The 19269-nt window shown below is 37.7% G+C and overlaps 1 protein-coding gene across 4 annotated transcripts in view; it reads left to right on the forward strand.

The window, feature by feature from the left end:
- The window catches only part of MACROD2 (mono-ADP ribosylhydrolase 2), a 2112402-nt gene that overhangs the window by 67001 nt on the left and 2026132 nt on the right, over positions 1-19269 (forward strand). The window lies entirely within an intron of this gene.

Here is a 19269-nt window from a genome sequence, read left to right on the forward strand (position 1 = left end):
TTGCGTTTTGTTTAATCTCGAGTTAATTGCAGACATATTCTTTTTTGTAAACATATTTACAATCATTATTCACTCAAAAATTTATTGAGTACCTACTAAGCACCAGACACTGTTCTAGGCAAATAAGAATATAAGTGAAAAAGATGAGACCCCTGATCTCATCAACTTGTTGATGGCCAATAAATAGGTAAATAAGATGCTGTAAATTTTGAAGGGTAGTATGATGGGAATAAGTAGGGTGAAGTGATACAGAATGAATGACTGCAGTTCGGATTAAGGCTATGTTAGGTTGGTCAGAGAAGTCCTTTTTGAAGCAGCGATATATAAGCTGAGACTTGAGTAAGATGGGACATGAAGCTGGGTGGAGTGGTTCAGGGAGAGGGGTTAGCCAATGCCCTGATGAGGTTTCATTTTTTGGAAGAAATTTATTCAATATTACTGATTGAATTTTGTCAGGCATTTGAGATAGTCATGAACAAAACAGGATTTTTGCTTTCAAAGCATTTACATTTTACCTAGAACAGATAAATAGATGAGCAAATAATTTCAGAATGTGATAAGTGCTGTGAAGAAGATAAAATACTAGAATGAGGAGAACGGACCACTTTAGGTAGGATAATGAGGGAAGCTTTTCTGAGGAGGTGACATTTGAATTAATAACTTGGAAGTCAATAGTAGACCCAGACATGTGTAAATCTAGGGAACAGCATTTAGGGTAGCGTTTTATTTGGGTTGGAACAAAGAGGGTGAAGATGGGTTGAATCTTTTAGACCCTTACGTGCTTATGATAAGCTTAGAACTTTAAATATGGTGGAAAACTATAGATTATGACTATAGATTCAATTAATATAGCAAAAGATCTTTAACTATAGAGCACCAAACAAAATTGAAGTTCCTTTCATATAACTCAGTCCAAAGCTGGTAGTTGGCTATTTTCCTTTCACAAGGTTGTCTAAAGACCCTGGTTCCCTCTATCTTAGTCGTTAACCCTCTGATAAGCAGTTACCTGTGTCTATGTGGTCCAAGCCACCTCACCATTTACAGATCCATGTTTCTAACTTGGGAAAGGGGATGAAAGGCTAGCAACTTAAGGAGGAAGGGACAGAAATTTTTGCATGTAGGAGTGGAAAACATTACCAGACCTTTTAGCTTTGAGGAACATGTGAATTTTTTTTTTTAAGGCTTCCATTAAGAATGTTGATATTCATAGGGGACACCTAGGTTTCAGTGAAATCAAGAAAGTCAAGGAAACATTGAGAGAATAGGCTGAGGAGATAGATGACATTTCTGATCTCAGAGCAGTAGTTCCAGAAGGCATGCACAGTGAAATCATTTGAGACCTGGGATGGAGGACGGGGGAGATTCGTAATCTTTGTGCTCAGAAAGAGAATCTGAATATTTTTGTTAACAGTTTCAGTGCCAGTCCACTTATGCTATTATGTTATTTCTCTTGGGTTATTGTGACTTATTTATAGATTGGCTTTGTAGTTTCTTTTAACAGTATTTCAGATGTGCATAGGAGTGGTAAAAAATGTTGAGCTTTTGTGTATTTTGGCCAGCTGTGAATTCATTGAGTATAGTCTTTGTCCCTGAAACTTCAATAGCCTTTGTTTAATTGATTCTAATATTTGAATTAGTTGACAGATTTTAAAATATTCAAGCTTTATGTCCTTAGGTACCTCATGTCTTAATAATATAGCCATGAAAATATTAACATTTGTAATCCTTATACACTAAACAAAAAAGGGGGGAGTGTGTATATAATAAAGCATGTTACCTTAAAGCTATCACACTGATTGTTTTACTAATCATTTATATGTGTATGTACACCATAGAAGTATAAACATCATGCACTCTCACACTGAAAAGCATTGCTAAATATGATGGTTTCTCTTTTGAAATGTACTTTGATATTTTTGCATGTAGGTACACTATTGATTACATGTTCTATTAATAGACTATTCCACTGAAATAAGTTGGATGCTGGAAAATTCTATTTAAATTTGATTAGTTACTTGAGTTGAATGAATTTGTTTAAAGTTCTTTTTAAAATTGCATGAAAATATGTGAAAAAGTTTAAAAATAATCTGTACAGTATTTTGGCAGGATAACAGAAGAAATAAAATTTTTTTTAAAAAAATGAGTTTTGGTAAATGTTTCTCCTTCAGGACTGGTGCTTCTAATACAGGTTGGTGGTTGTGCATATATTTATGGTTTCACATATCAGTACTCAAAGTCTGATCATAATCATGTAAAAATCGTTGAAGGAAAAGGTTGCGAGGGTGCTGGCCCAGAGTTTCAGGAAGGTGTGTGCCTAAGTACTCTAGGACAGATGTGTATTTCTACTAAATATCTTAGAGATGGTTATTTCATAATTTTCCTTAAATTCTGTGGATTGATGACCTCAAAATAATGATATATAAGTATAGTTATGGAATTTAGCATTACTAGCATCTTAAGCATAGCTATAGTTACATATCCTTCCATGTTTGTGACAACATGGAGAAGCTCATGAAGACACACTGAGTCAGTAAGCTGATAGCTTTTACTTTCTGTGAATGTGTGCATAGTTTATAAAAGTCTGTTGGGCTTCTGATATAAAATTATGTTAGTGAACTTATATATAAAATAATTTGAGGAGTGGTCCTCCAACTGTAATGTGTTTAAGAATGATCTTACAACTTGCTAAATCCTGATATCTTGGCCCTTGTTCCAAGAGCTTTGCTTGGTTCTGTGGAACACACTTGAAACTATTTTAGAGATTAAAGAATAAAAAATAGAAGCTTTGAAGAATAGTGATTTGTGAATCAGGAAATTAAAATATCATGCCTAAGTCATTAACATTTCTGCATAGAAATTTGCATTAGTTTGATATAAGCCTTTCTATTATTGTTCACTAAAATATTTTAAGTGATTGACTGTGAAAGTGTCCTTTGTATTAGCTTCTTTGTTCCATTCTTTCCTGCCATGTTCCCTTCAGTCTTCCTTTGCTTTCTTTAGTAAATGTTTGAGTGTTTACCGTGTGTCAGTCATTGTGCTAGGAATCTCGAAGGACTCAAATATGCAAAACACATGGATCTAGCCTAGAAGTTCTCATTTCAGAGATTAAGCATCATTTATAAAACAAGTGATAATTGTATAACATGTTGAATGATAGTCATTCAGAGTAGTGAAAAATTCACAAAACAACTTTGTAGTAGCTCCTAAAATATGAATAGGAGTTTCTCAAGGGGACAGAAGGGAAATGGCATTCCAGTTAGAACAATACTTGCAAAGACATAGAAGCATTAAAGAGACATTTGATGAGATCAAGGTGGTGGGTAAGTTGTAGAAAAGGAGGCTATAAAATAGGTTAGGGCCAGAGACTTTTATCTTTTAATTTATTTTACTGTTTAACTTATGCCAGGGGAGTTGCAGTGAATGTCACGGGGAGAAAAAAAGATATTTCAAAAGTAGAATTGGTAGGATTTAGAGACTAGTTGGATGTGACTTAGAGTTTAAAGTTAGAGGAGTCAAGGTAACTAATTGGAATAATTAAGGAAAATACAGAATCTAATGAAATCTGACTTCTTTAATTTTCAATTATATTTGGGTAAACAAGGACCTTTAAATCTGATAGCCTCTTTTCAGGGCTTATTCTTCCTGAAGTCATCTTAGCATATGAACATTAACCTCTTATAGTCTGAAGCCACATTTGTTTGTTTTTCCCTCAGCCCTACAAGTAAAACTGTACGATCTTGCAGTCTGCCTCAAAAGCCTGTGTGTGACCCAGTCATTCTACTTTCGGAATTGAAACCAAAGAAGTGATCAGAGATGTGTTCAAAGATATATATAAATAGGTCTTTATATTATAGTGTTTTTATGATTAAAAAATGGGACATGGCTTTAATGGCTTTCAAAAAAGGAATTGATTTAAGTTTTGTATATCTAATGTGCTGAATGGGTAAGTTAGGGAAAGGCTAGGCTATTGTAACAAAGAGATTTAGTAATGATTCCATGGTTTAATTTAAAAAGATTGAAATTTATTTCTTTGTAGGGGAATGTTTCAATTAGAAGTTCTACTTCTGTAGTCATTCAGGGACGTAGGCTCTATCCATTTTATTTCTCTACCACCTCGTGGGGCATTAATGATCTATGCTCAATTTTAGGCACATCCATATTCTGGCTTTATTGAAACTGTTCTTGCCATGGTTGCCAGCAATGACAGAGGTTGAGTATCTCTAATCTGAAAATTCAAACTCCAAAATATGAAACTTTTTGAGGGGTGATGTGATGCCACAAGTAAAAATTCTACACGTAAGTACTAACATAAACTTTGTTTAGTGCACAACATTATTAAAAATACTGTATAAGATGTATATGAAACAAATGAATTTTGTGTTTAGACTTAGGTTCCATCCCCAAGATTATGTGTATGTAAATATTTAAAAATCTGAAAATTTTGAAATCCAAAACATTTCTGGTCCTAAGCTTTTTTTTGAGACAGGGTCTCACTCTGCGGCCCAGGCTGGAGTGCAGTGGCATGATCTTGGCTCACTGCAGCCTTGACCTCCCAGGCTCAGGTGATCCTCTCACCTCAGCTACCTGAGTAGCTGAAACTAAGTTGTGTACCACCACACCCGACTAATTTTTGTATATTTTGTGGAGACGGGATTTCATCATGTTGGTCAGGCTGGTCTCAAACTCCTGGGCTTAAGTGATCTTCCCACCTCGGCCTCCCAAAGTCTTGGAATTATAAGCAAGAGCCACAGAGCTTGTCCTGTCCGAAGCATTTTGAGTAAGGGATACTCAACCTGTAATTAATACATAAAATAGGCATTTCATTCCTTCTGTTGTTTCACTGTGATATTTGAAACTGCTGGCCAACTTTCTCCTCTGTGGGCTTCTGCTGGTTTCTCTTCTGTCCCTCTAAGTATTTGTTCACTGTGTCCTTTTCATGTTCTTTTCCTTTGCCCTTCCTGTAAAGGTTGGTGTTCTCCAGTGTTCTGTCTTTGGTCCATTTTCATTTACATGTGTACCTATATTGATCTCACCCAGGTCCACTACCACATGATGGTGTCTCCTAAATCTGCATCTCTAGCCTGAAAACCTTTGTTTTGAGCATCAAGACCTGTACATGTAATGCCTCCCTACCTGAGTACTCTGCAGGAAATTAATGTTTAACATATCCAAGACTGACTTAATTATCTTCTTTCCCAAGCTGGCTCTCGCACCTGCATTACCTCTCATAGCCTCCTAGATCAGAAACCAAGACGTCAACCTCAGCAATTTCTTGTCCTCCCTCTTCCAGTGAGACCTCAACACTTTATTAAATATGCCTCTTGAGTATTATTGCTGACATTTTCATTTTTCTATCTCCGTTGCCACAGTCTTAGTTCAGGCGAAGATTATTTTAAGAGCTTCCTCAGAGCTCTGTGTTTCCATTTAGGTTCCCTTTCAATCCTACTTATTGGTTAAATGGGTCAATGATTTTCTTCTACTGGTATTTGGTGGGCAGCAGCTGTAGTTTTAAATTGCATGATATCTGGCCCAGTGCTGAGTGCAATTCAGCTGTTAATACGATAATAAATGAAGAACATTTGTGAATAAAACAAGATTAGTAATGAAGTAATTATTACCATAATATTCAAATAAATCTGGAAGAAAATTAGAAACTACTTTCACATCGGTAGGCAAAAAGTACTAGAGCTAAAGAAAATGGTTTTGGTATTTTACTGTTTAACTTTACATACAATCTGAATCACAGAACCAAAGACATTTGTTGCAGAGATTAGCGTTATTTAAGGAAATCAAGAACAAATAGTTCCTGAACTCAGTGTGTCAGTTCAACCTCTGCACCTTTGAATTTGGCTGGACTCCTGTGGGTCCTACCAAGGCTGCACATAACAGAAAGCTATAGACTGCCATTCCTGTTCTGGCCAGTTAACTTAAATTCCTTGTGTGTGGACATCTGACACACCTGTTTCATTCTCCCTCTTGGTGTTAGGACTCCTTGCATCTGATCTCTGGTGATCCTTCACACTCTCTCTCACAATTTCTTTGACTGTTGTATAACTCTGCAGTCCTTAACTATATTTGCTCACCTAATTTTTTAGTGTTTTCTGAGCTTCAAGTAAGAAGCTTTCTTCTTTATTTCATGCTTCTTGGTTGAGTCATCTCTGGCTTATCTGGCAGGAGAAAGGAGTATTTGGGCATAATCAGTGTTTTTACAAAGTGTGTATAGAGTATTGTGCTGGCTGGTATATATGACAGAAAGAAGTGATTCTGCCTCAACTCTCAGATTAGTAATAATTCTCCTCCTTCTGCCAGTTGACGTTTATTGTGCTTTTACTATGTCTAGGGCACTTTCTCACATGCTTTACTATGTCTTAATCCATTTAATTCTCACAACAATGCTGTGAGAGAGGTAATATCCCCATAAGTGGGGAAACTGAGGCCTAGAAGGGTTATATTTGACCAGTACCACAGAGCTAGTAAGTGACAGAGTTGAGATTCAAATCTAGGCATAATGTTTCCAGAATCTGTTGCCTCCGTTTTTTACTGACTCTTGGAAGAGGGGTTAATATGGTACATGCATAGCTATAACACAAACAGAGATGCTCTTTTAAATAACATTAAGTTACAAGACAACATGCAAAATATGTGAGTCATCATTGTGGAGGGAAAGGAATACTGGACTGCCATCAACTAGTTCTGTGACCTTGGGCGAGCAACATAACCTCTCAGTACTTTAGTTTCATTATCCATAGAGTTCAAAGGTCTTTTGCAAAAGTTCTGTGGATTACATTTTGTTTCTTTTTACTAATTTAGGCTTTGTTTCCTTGTTGTGTTCAGATTTAGGTATCTACTGCAGATTAAATTACATCTTTTGAAAATTTTGATTTTCCACTTAGGTTATACCAGTGAGTTAGTTATAGCTTTGTATGTGATACTGTAAATAACTCCATTATTTGTGCTTTGTTATGTGAATTTGGGCTCGTATAGAACAAACCAGGTCCTCTTAAGCATAAACACATTCTGTAATCAGTCAATCAATTCTATATTTATCGGGCATTTACTATATATCTTATTCTCTGCTAGACCCTGTAAAATCTTGGTATGTTAGTCAATATATTAGCTTTGGTTCTGCACTCAAGAATTCTTACAGAAATGTTTACTGTTTGGTATTTTGATACATAGTCTTGAAAGTCTGTCCATTTTTGTGAAATGGCAAAATATCAAAATGACAACATTTTAAAACATTTTATTTTGTGTCAGAGACAAACACTGATTTCAAAAATTTCAAAATTTTACCCAAGACCCACAGTAAGAAACATATTATGACCTATAAATGTGTGTCTAATGTACATGTAACTGAGACAAAATTTTCATGAAACAATTATTTACTATTACTACATGTGACTCACTGTAATACTTTAGTTCTAGTCTATACTATTTTGTGCAAATGTTCATTGCAGTCTATCAAGTTAACCTCACAGGTTCTAAAGCTCTTAACAGGCTGAAAATCCTACACTTGACTGATAAAGCAAAATTATGAATGCTGCTGTTTTACTGATTTATTTTTTTTTTTGAGACAGAGTCTTGCTCTGTCACCCAGGCTGGAGAGCAGTGGTGCCGTCTTGGCTCTCTGCAAGCTCTGCCTCCTGGGTTCATACCATTCTCCTGCCTCAGCCTCCCGAGTAGCTGGGACTGCAGGCGCACGCCACCACGTCTGGCTAAGTTTTTGTATTTGTGGTAGAGACGGGGTTTCACCGTGTTAGCCAGGATGGTCTCGATCTCTTGACCTCGTGATCCGCCCGTCTCGGCCTCCCAAAGTGCTGGGATTACAGGCGTGAGCCACTGCACCTGGCCTGATTTTTTAGTGTTTTTTTTTTTTTTTTTTTTTTTTTTTTGTTATTGAGACAGAGTCTCGCTCTGTTGCCAGGCTGAGGTGCAGCAGTGCTATCTCGGCTCACTGCAACCTCTGCCTCCCTGGTTCAAGCGATTCTTCTGCCTCAGCCTCCCTAGTAGCTGGGACTACTGGTGTGCGCCACCACGCCCAGGTAATTTTTGTATTTTTAGTAGAGATGGGGTTTCACATGTTGGCCAGGATGGTCTTGATCTCTTGACCTCATGATCTGCCCGCCTGGGCCTCCCAAAGTGCTGGGATTACAGGCATGAGCCACTGCACTTGGCATAAAAAAGTTTGTTTTTTGAATGAGCACTGATTTCTCTTTTTATAAATGAGGATTTCATACATTTTACTAAAAGGGCAGAAATGTGCTTCTCCTTTTCTTTGAAGTATAACCTTTTGAACTTTATTTTTACACAAGATTACTTGAAGAATTAGGTTGCATTATTATATAAGCTTTAGACTGAGTCATACTGTGTATTCATATCACAATTTTTTAACTAAATTGTTTTTTAGCAGATTATAGCAGTAGGATAAAATGCACATTTTTAATCCCTGAGCTCCCATCCCAAACAGCTTCACACATAGTCTCATTAAAATTAAAAAATCCTGGGAGAGTGAAGTGTGTCCTTATTTAAAGAACTTCTGGATCTATTTTTACCCTTGTGAGGCTGATTCTTATGAGGCAGTTTTGCACAGTGACTCAGCACATGGGTTCTAGAATGAGACTTCTAGTGTTCAAATCTTAGCTCTGTCAGTTCTAAGACCATGGGCAAGCTAGTTGATTGATCTCTCTGTGTCTCAGTTTTCTTGAGTTACCTCAAGAGGGTGGTTGTAACCATTCAAAATATTAACATAGATAAACAGGACATATAGATCTATAAAACTCGACTTTATTTTAGGAAAGGGCAGAATTAGGATGTCTGCAGATGGCTCCATTGTTCGTTCTTAAAGATATAATGCTAAACTCTCTCATGCGCATGATATTTCTCTTGAGTTCTCGCCCTTCCAATTCAACAGCTCACTTATTTAATTGGTCTAAGACTTAATTCCCCTGCCTCTCTTCCTAGCTCCAACTTTTCACGAAGCTTCCTTGGATAAAAATCTTAGCAACAGATTATCCTCTCACACCCCCCACGCCCCCTGCACTCCAAACTAGTTTCTGAGATTCCAAACTAATCCTGGCAGGGAAAATCAAGGAAACCTTCATATAAGGATCTCATATTTGAGTGTAAGCTCACCTGAGCAGGAGGGCATTCCAGGCATGATAAGCTTGCTAAGTAATACAGGAAACACAAAGTTCAGCCAGAATACGAACTTCTCATTCTAGTGGAATGATGATAAAACATACACAGATAACTTCAATACTGTGAAGGATATGATAAATGTCATGAGGATGACCCAAAGTGCTTTGGGATTCAGAGAGTGAGAAGTAACATTCATAGGAAGTTTTATGAAAGTAGAGACATCCAGGCTGTTTTAAAGGATCATTAAGAGTACCAGAGGGCTTTAGGGTGGGATGAGGATGACCAGGCAAAGGGCATTCTAAAGTCACAGGGGAAGGAAATAGAGCATGTATTGAGGAAAAGTAAGAATTCACCCATGATGAGAAATATGGAGAGTACCACAGATTGGGGAATAGGGGCTGATAAGATTGGAACTATCCAGGTTTTAACCAAGTGATGAAAAGCCTTACATGATGGGCTGTTTGGGATCCATTAAAGAACTCACAAGTTAATAGCTTTTGCTTGAATTCTGCCCAAAGATAGATTTTTTAACTTGACCAGTACGATTTGCTTTTAAATGGCTTTTTTTTTTTTTTTTTTTTGAGATGGCGTCTGGGTCTGTTGCCCAGGCTGGAGTACAGTGGCGCGATCTTGGCTCACTGCCACCTCTGCTGCCTGGGTTCAAGCGATTCTCCTGCCTCAGCCTCCCGAGTAGCTGGGATTACAGGCCCCCACCACCGTGCTCAACTAACTTTGTATTTTTAGTAGAAACAGGTTTCACCATGTTAACCAGGCTGGTCTCAAACTCCTGACTTCAAGTGATCAGCCTGCCTTGGCCTCCCAAAGTGCTGGGATTACTGGCATGAGCCACTGTGCCTGGCCATTAAAGTTCATTTTAAATTTTTATTTAAATTTTAGTATTTAAAAATCAGGGGATTTTACATTAAAACTTAGATTTCCTTTTTTTCCTGTAAAACAGGGAGATCTGGAAGTACAAGGCCCACAGCCCTACATGTCATGTGAGTAGAGGCAACATCCTTTGGACAGGGCATTGTTTGCTTTCAGATTTACAACACAGTATATTTGTATATATTTATACCAGGCTGGTCTCACTCAGTTATGTTGCCTGTCTGTCTCCTATAGGCATTTGGATATTAGATTTCTGTAATAGAGAAATGTATTAGAAGTCGAAAATAGTTACTGAAATGGCATTAAAAAAACAGCCAGTATGAACCAAGTTTCCATCAAATCAAAATATGTCCCAAATAAATATTTGCACATCAAGCAAAACTGCAATCAAAACAAATATTGGGATCTAGTATGCAGAAAATTCAGGAACTCAGAATGTGCTTAGTAAATGGGGCCAAAAAGATCCCCAAAGAATGTCACTTCCCTGTGTCTATGCTCCTATTTACTGCTCTTCCAGTGACTTTGGGCTTTTCCATGTGATTTACTTTGACCAATGGGACTGCAGCAAACATGACCCAACCAGAGGCTTGAAGATTGCTTGCACGTTGGTGTCTGTGGTCGCTTATCATGCAAAGCCCTGGCTGGTATATTGGAGAATGAGAAGCCACGTGAAGCAGAGACAGACCATGCCAGCTGAGGCCCCTAGACCAGCCTGACTACTGCCAGCCAGATGTGAGTGGGGCCATTTAGAACCATATAGCCTTAGTCACCCCACCAGCTGACTGTAGAACTGCCTGGTTAACCACAAGCTAATGAGCAATATAAAGGATGTTGTTTTAAGCCACTAAGTTTTGGAAGGGATTTTTGCATAGCAAAAGCTTAGGAGGAAGCTTTGAAGATGTAGCCCAAAAATGAAGTTATAAACCTCCAGCACACCAGCTACTATGAATTAGCCTATGAGAGAGAATCTTCCAGTATAACATCTATAATACCTAAGAGAACTGAACTATATATTTGAGAATAAATGGATACGCTGGAGTATGGGGGGGGGGGTGTGTGTGTGTGTAATCTAGAACAATGATCAGATAGGAGATGAAGGTGTGGAGATTGACTGGCTGGTTTCAAGAAATGATCTCAGAAACAGCTTAACCCCTGGGATTCCTCTAGTTCCCTGATTGCATATCCATAAAACCTCTTACTGAACCCAAAATTATTTTTGATCATCTTGATAATACATTTATTATAATTTCATTTTTACATTAATTTCTATAGATATTTGTGGGGTTTTCTTGGCATGGTATCCTACTAATTATTTGGTTTTTCTTTTGGGGAGAGGGAATGTTGATTTAAATCTGTATCCACATGGCTGGATTAAGACTAAACTGACTTTTCAGGCATCCTCAAAAGGGAAGAGGTTCACTGACAGCACGCCCCTTCTGATATCATTAGACAACTTACTGGTACCCTTGGTGGCTTCTCTGAATCCTGTCTATGGGTGCCAAAATACAGGGATTTCAATATGGAGGAAAATAAGAATTTGGAGTATTCCCAGGCATTTTGTGTGAATATCTCCCAGCATCTTATTCTTTTAAGTGTGACGGCTAAGGGATCATCAGGACCTACTGATGATCTTCCAAAGATCATCAAATCTGGCTAAATATTCAAAGCTTCCTCCTACAGTTAGCTTTTGCTGGGCAAAAAACCCTTCCAAAACATAGTAGCTTAAAACAACCTCCTTTATATTGCTCAGTACCTAGTGATGATCCCTTAGCTGTTTATCGATGATCTTCAGGGAGTTTGACAGTCCCATAGGGAAAGTGATGAAACAATTTTAAAACGATATTTAAGAAGTTTGAAATGTAAAATATACTTATGATTTTAATGAAAATTCTGTTATATCCTCAAATGGTAATTATTATCTTAAAAGTTATGCTTTTATAATAAGGACAGTATTGGGCATTTCATCTTGTGTTTTGTTTTTCTTTTTGAGACAGAGTCTTGCTCTGTCGTCCAGGCCGGAGTGCAGTGGCGGGATCTCAGCTCACTGCAAGCTCCGCCTCCCGGGTGCATGCCATTCTCCTGCCTCGGCCTCCCGAGTAGCTGGGACTACAGGCACCTACCACCACGCCCGGCTAATTTTTTGTATTTTTAGTAGAGACAGGGTTTCACCATGTTAGCCAGGATGGTCTCCGTTTCCTGACTTCGTGAACCACCCACCTCGGCCTCCCAAAGTGCTGGGATTACAGGTGTGGGCCACCGCGCCTGGCCCGACCATTTCATCTTGATTAAAATTGAGTTAACAGAGTTTATTTCTCCTCGTCTACCTCATATCGTTAGTGAATTATATCTTTTGTTAAATTTGCTTTTCTTGTTACAACAGGATTACATGATATCCCTGCCTCATAAAATGAATCAGTCTATCTCTAATGTGCCTTACTGATGCCTAAAATAGAGGTGAAATAGTAACATAATGCCAGAGCTCAGAATAAGGTCATAGGCCAGGCGTGGTGGCTTACACCTGTAATCCCAGCACTTTCGGAGGCCAAGGTGGAAGGATTGCTTGAGGCCAGGAGTTCAAAATCAGCCTGGGCAACTTAGTGAAACTTTGTCTCTACAAAACAGTTTAAAAAAATCAGAATAAGGTCATAAATATAAATACTAAACAGAATCTCAGTGTAAACAAAGTAGTATATGTGTTGGGATATGAATCTGTGAGTTTGATGATTTTTTATAAACAAGCAAAGGAGAAAACATAAATAGAAGATACATGATTAATATCTGCAAATTTGATTTTCTGTTATTTTGTAGTACTTGGTGTGTTGTATGTTATGAAATTTTGTCAAATAGTAGCAGAAACTACTGAGACCTTTGTATTGTTTTCAAAGTATCATAACTACTCTGGAAAACCAGTTATGTTTTTTTCCTCTAGGGCAAAAGCAAGTAATGCTTTTTCTTGGTCTGTGTGTGTATGGGGTGTAGTGGGACAGGGATGAAATTGCTGCATTTTGCCACTAAAGGAAGAGATAGGATTTAAACAGACAGTTCATTCACAGATGGACTCTTTGAAATAAAAATGGTATATGAGAGCCTGCATAGCATGTTGATTAAGATCATGGGCTGCCTGGGTTCAAATCCCAGCCTTCTTACCTGCATAGCATGTTGATTAAGATCATGGGCTGCCTGGGTTCAAATCCCAGCCTTCTTACTAGCTGTGTGTACTTGGTCAAACTACTTCATTTCTGTACGCCTCAGCTTCCTTTTACTTATTGAGGGAATAGTAGTAATGTGTACTATATACATATGTTTGTTATGAGAATTATAGGAGTTAATATTTGTAAGCATTGGAAGAGCATGTAGATTGGCTGGGCGCAGTGGCTCACATCTGTAATCCCAGCACTTTGGGAGGCCAAGGTGGGCGGATCACGAGGTCAGAAGATCGAGACCATCCTGGCTAACATTGTGAAACTCTGTCTCTACTAAAAATACAAAAAATTAGCCAGGTGTGGTGGCGGACACCTGTAGTCCCATCTACTCGGGAGGCTGAGGCAGGAGAATGGTGTGCACCCAGGAGGCGGAGCTTGCAGTGAGCTGAGATTGCACCACTGCACTCCAGCCTGGGCGACAGAGTGAGACTCCGTCTAGAAAAAAAAAAAAAAAAAAAGCATATAGATCATGGTAAATACTATACAAATATTAAGAACATGCATTAGAACTAAATAAAAATGTCTATGAGAGGGAAATGTTTTTTATAAAGATGAGATTACATGGCCGGGCATGGTGGCTCACGCCTGTAATCCTAGAACTTTGAGAGGCCAAGGCAGGTGGATCACCTGAGGTCAAGAGTTTGAGACTAGCATGACTAACATGGTGAAACCCCATCTCTACTAAAAATACAAAAATTAGCCAGGCATGGTGGCACATGCCTGTAATCCCAGCTACTTGGGAGGCTGAGGCAGGAGAATCGCTTGACCTCAGGAGGTGGAGGTTGCAGTGAGCCAAGATCATGTCATTGCACTCCAGCCTGGTGACAGAGTGAGACTCCATCTCAAAAAAAAAAAAAAAAAAAAAAAGATGAAATTATCATTCACTCAAATATAAAATGAGCACTTATCAACACATTTAACTTTGGTTGAAAGGAGAATTTAAAGAACCATACATATATAGGCAATAAAGAATACTGAAATGAATTTACAAGTAATGTAAAATAAATGAAAATAAATATAAATTGTCCTCAAGATAATATTCAGTTGTATTCCAGGGAATATAATTCATGTGCATTTATATGGACAATAGTTCACATTATTATCCATTTTCTGCAGCTTACAGAGTTTTAAAATAGCTCAAAGACAGTGAAAGGTAGAGATCACCGTGATAGGTAAGCTATACAGGACACCCACTAATTTCTTGGAGTGAGCTCGTATGGAAAGTTTTTCACATTTTCTCCGACATGTATTATAAACAATTATAAATGTAATCTATTATAAACAATTATAAAACCAGTGCAAACTTAATAATAAATATTACCCTCAGAGGAGGAAGTAGAAGGGACATACTTTTTCCCCAAATATGACTTTTTGAATAGCATATGATATTGACAAAGACTGTCTCTTTAACCAAACTTTAGTTAGGTCCCTCTGGACAAGCCCTTTTCTTATCTAGACCCTGTCCTTGTCAGACCTTCTTTGTCCAGTTTGAGCAAGAATCTTGCTAAATCAGTTTAGAGAGAATCTCCTATCCCGAATATCTAACATTTCGGTATCTGATCAAATTCCTGATCCCCCATCATCCCCCAGGCAACATATGATCATACTGGCCTACCTTCAGCAAGAATCCCATCTTACCCCTAATGTTTCCTCTTAGTAATTTTCCATCCATTGACCCCATCCTGCTCCTTGGCTATAAATTCCCACTTGTTCCTGCTGTATTTGAAACTGAGCTCAGTTCGATACTGAAGTCTCTTTTCCCCTATTGTAATAGTCCCTGAATAATGTTTTTACTGCTTTAACTGCTGTCCAGCTCTAGTTCCTTTAACAGTTAATGGTCCTGTGGTATGGGTAGGATTAGATTTATTATTGGATTCCTGGATCTCTCATCCAGGACCCGGTTGTATACCTTTGAAGCCTTTGTCTTCACTCCTGACTGATTGATCTGGGATCTGTTGATGAGTCTGACTCCTAAGCCATTGCCCTAGATGACAGTTCACTGAAGCATGGTAGGAACAGATATTCATACTTAAGATTCTGAGTTTACTGGTTGAAGTTGGGTTAGAGACCTATGATTTTTTTTGAAAGGTACTACTGGGCTGGTAGTCTTTCTTCATGGCTTTTGGTTCCAAGTGGGGATTCAAGTCCAGAATCCTGAGATGGAAATGGTTTCTCCTGGCACTCTGTGAGGTCTCCCTGTTCTGTTTGAACATGCTTCTCCCATGGGAACTTCTTAGTTGACTGAAACCCTCTTCTCAAGGCTCTGCTGACTACAGTAGTCTCCCCTGATCCTTAGTTTTGCTTTCCGCAGTTTCAATTACCAGTGGTCAACTGTTGTCTGAAAATATTAGGTAGAAAATTCCAGAAATAAATAATTTGTAAGCTTTAAATTTTGTGCCATTCTGAGTAGCTTTATGAACTCTTGTGCTATCTACTCCATCCTTCCTGGGAAGTGAATCATCCTTTTTCAATGTATCCAAATTGTAGATGCTATACAGCCATTAAGTCACTTTGTAGTCATCTCAGTTATCACATTCACTGTCTGTGTATTGCACTGCCTGTGTTCAAGTCACCTTTATTTTACAAAATAATGGCCCCAAAGCACAAGAGTAGTGATGGTGGCAATTTAGATATGCCAAAGAGAAGCCATAAAGTGCTTCTTTAAAGTAAAAAGGCGAAAGTTCTGTACTTAAAAAAAATCGTATGTTGAGATTTACTATAAGAACAAATTTTCTATGCATGAAATTGTGAAAAAGGAAAAAGAAATTTGTGCTAGCTTTGCTGTCGCATCTCAATCTGCAAAATTACAGCCACTATGAATGACAAATGCTTAGTTACCATGGAAAAGACATTAAATTTGTGAGTGTGAGACATTAATAGAAATGTGTTCTGACTGACAACAGCCGGGTTTGATACTATCTGTGGTTTCAGGCATCCATGAGGGATCTTGGAACATATTCCCTGTGGATAGGAGGGACTACTGTATGTGCTCCTCTAACTCTGTCTACTTATTATTTGACAAGGATAATTTAGAACTTCATTGGCTTCTCTAGGAAACTTAAGATGTTTCCAAAGTGGCTCCTCTAAGACCTCTCCCTTCCCATTGCTTCTGCTCCTCCTTCTCCCCTTGCCATCTTTGATTTCCCCTTCAATTCTCTTGACTCTTTTGATGTTTCCCTTCAAAGCCTTACCTCTTTCATCATCCTTCTGTCCATATCTGCCAGACTTTTTATTCCCTACTTCAGCTTCTCAGCTCCCTGTAGGCACTTGAGCTTTAAACACACTGTCCCTCGTTGAGGGTTTTCAAGGGTCTCAAGGATCCCCAAAAGCAACCACCTGAGGCTATAAAGGAAAAAACACTAGTTGGAAACACTGAATATTTTATCCAGTCAGATGGGCTTTGGAGACATCCTTATAGCTGTTTGATGTCACCTCAGTTACTGCCTAAAATTTGGTCCACAGCCTCCATAAGATTACATGGGAAAATCTTTAAAATCTTCTCTATAAATATTATTAAAAAACATTAACTCTCATATAGAACAGGTAACCTAATTTGTTCCATTTATCAAAAATACAATTTTGACAAAAATGTAGACCAAAGATAAAACTATATTACTTTGTTTACTGGATTAATTGCTAAAATTTTAGAATAAAAGCTGTAAGATCTGTTTGTGGCTATCTGCATATATGTTTGTATATGTTTATGTATGTATGTTATATATATGTGATATTTTTCTACCTAAGGATAGTATTACCAACATAATTCATAAAATCTCATAAAGAAGCACTATTCAAATTATCTTAGAGATTAATGAACTCTTACATAAGCTAAATATTCCAAAAACTCCCAGAAATGTGGAAACTAACCCAAATGTGTTTTAAAGTTCATACAGGCTGGATGTGGTAGATCACACCTGTAATCCCAGCAGGCGGGAGGATCACTTGAACTCAGTAGTTCAAAATCAGCCTGGGCAACATGGTGAAACCCATCTCTACCAAAAAAAACCCCAAACACACACACGTAAAAAATAAAAAATTAGTCTGGCTTGGTAGCGCATGTCTATAGTCCCAGCTACTCAGGAAGCTGAGGTGGGAGGATTGCTTGAGTCCAGGAGTTGGAGGTTGCAGTGAGCTGAGATTTCACCACTGCACTCCAGCTTGGGTGACAGAGCGAGACCTTGCCCCCTCACCTTCCACCCCCCAAAAAAGTACATATAACTTTGCTAAGTCTTCAGTAAATAAGATTAATATTATTGGTTTAATAAAAATTGGTTTGTCTTAACGACTTTTCAGCATTAAGTATAATATGGGCATGTTTTTATTCTACTTAGGTTGCTGATCAGATAAACTTATGTCTACTAGATATTTAAGATTGTAAAAATTGTAGATTTCACCTAAGAACCAGTGTACAAGTAAACATGCACTAACATTGAATTGCTTTATAGCCATGACTTCTTGTGTATCAAGCATAGCAGTAAAACAAAAATCCATGTATTTAACTTTTTTAGGTTTTTGCTTTTATAATACTTTTCTAATATATGCATATGTTGTAGAAATCGTTAACAGGGAAATAACTTGAGATGTTGGCTAGCTTTGTTTAATGTTATAGTATGTCTGCCTGGAAATTGTTTTTAAAATCTTTTTAGTGATCTGCAACCTTAAACTTACGTTACATTACATTAATAGATATTCATTAAAATCTACATAATTTCTAAGAAATATAAATGACTGAAATACTAACACTAAACCTAAGTTTGAGTTTATATACTTTGGCTTTTTATTTTCATATGGCATAAAAAAACTAGATATAATTGGGCCCATTAATAAAATGTTCTTCTGAAAGATTATACTATAAAGAAACAGATATCTCTAGGAATTGTAAGATGATATACTCATAAAACCTGCTAGTTTGCTATAGAATGCTAGTATGTGACACAGTTTTTACAGCTGTCTACTTCTTAAGTTTTCTTTGTAAAAGTGTATTGGTCGTTAAAATTACATTTAATACATGTAAGTTAAACTACTAAAAATAATAAGTATAAGGAGAAACAACTCTGTATGCAAAGTATGTGAGGAATGAAGGACTTTTTTTGCTGTTGATAAGGGAAAAAGAGTGTAATTTTGTGTTAAAATAAGATTACTGTTATTCCAGAATGAGAAAGAGGAAAAATGTAGGACGAAATCTGAATGGATATGGGAAGCTGTAGGTTTGCAGAAAGGGAATTCTTTATGTTTTCAAGCTGGCTTTGATTAAATTGATTTCTATATAAAGTTTTTTTTTTTAATAACAGCAGCCCAATAGTGTGCTGATATAAAACTAGAACTTGGTTTTATTTCTGTTAAAGCAACAAAGTTTTCTTGGAATATTGGTCTGTTCTTAGTAAGAGATTGTGAAAGGTTTTTCTTTCTTTCTTTTTTTTTCTTTTTTGAGACGGAGTTTCACTCTTGTTTCCCAGGCTAGAGTGCAATGGTGCAATCTTGGCTCACTGCAACCTCCGCCTCCTGGGTTCAAGCGATTCTCCTGCCTCAGCCTCCCGAGTAGCTGGGATTACAGGCATGTGCCACCACACCCGGCTAATTTTGTATTTTTAGTAGAGACGGGGTTTCTCCGTGTTGGTCAGGCTAGTCTTGAACTCTCGACTTCAGGTGATCCGCCTGCCTTGGCCTTCCAAAGTGCTGGGATTACAGGTGTGAGCCATCATGCCCAGCCGCCTCTTTACCTTTTAAGTAATCTGCCTAGGGAACAAAAATTCTGTGCCTTATCAAAATAATTTATTGTGGTTTGTGTTTTCTATGTCATCTCCTTTTAAGAGAACTTAACTATTGTTTCATAGTGATCTATGAGCCTGTTTAATCAGCATTCAAATCTTTTGACGTTTTTGACAGTTTTCCAAAATCAAATTCTAAATGAATTCTTTTTTTGTTTGTTTGTTTGAGATGAAGTCTCAGTCTTATCCCCCAGGCTGGAGTACAATGGCGCGATCTTGGCTCACTGCAACCTCCGTCTCCCAGGTTCAAGCGATTCTCCTGACTGAGCCTC

Source organism: Pongo pygmaeus, chromosome 21 (genome assembly GCF_028885625.2).
Source record: "Pongo pygmaeus isolate AG05252 chromosome 21, NHGRI_mPonPyg2-v2.0_pri, whole genome shotgun sequence".
Classification (NCBI taxonomy): domain Eukaryota; kingdom Metazoa; phylum Chordata; class Mammalia; order Primates; family Hominidae; genus Pongo; species Pongo pygmaeus.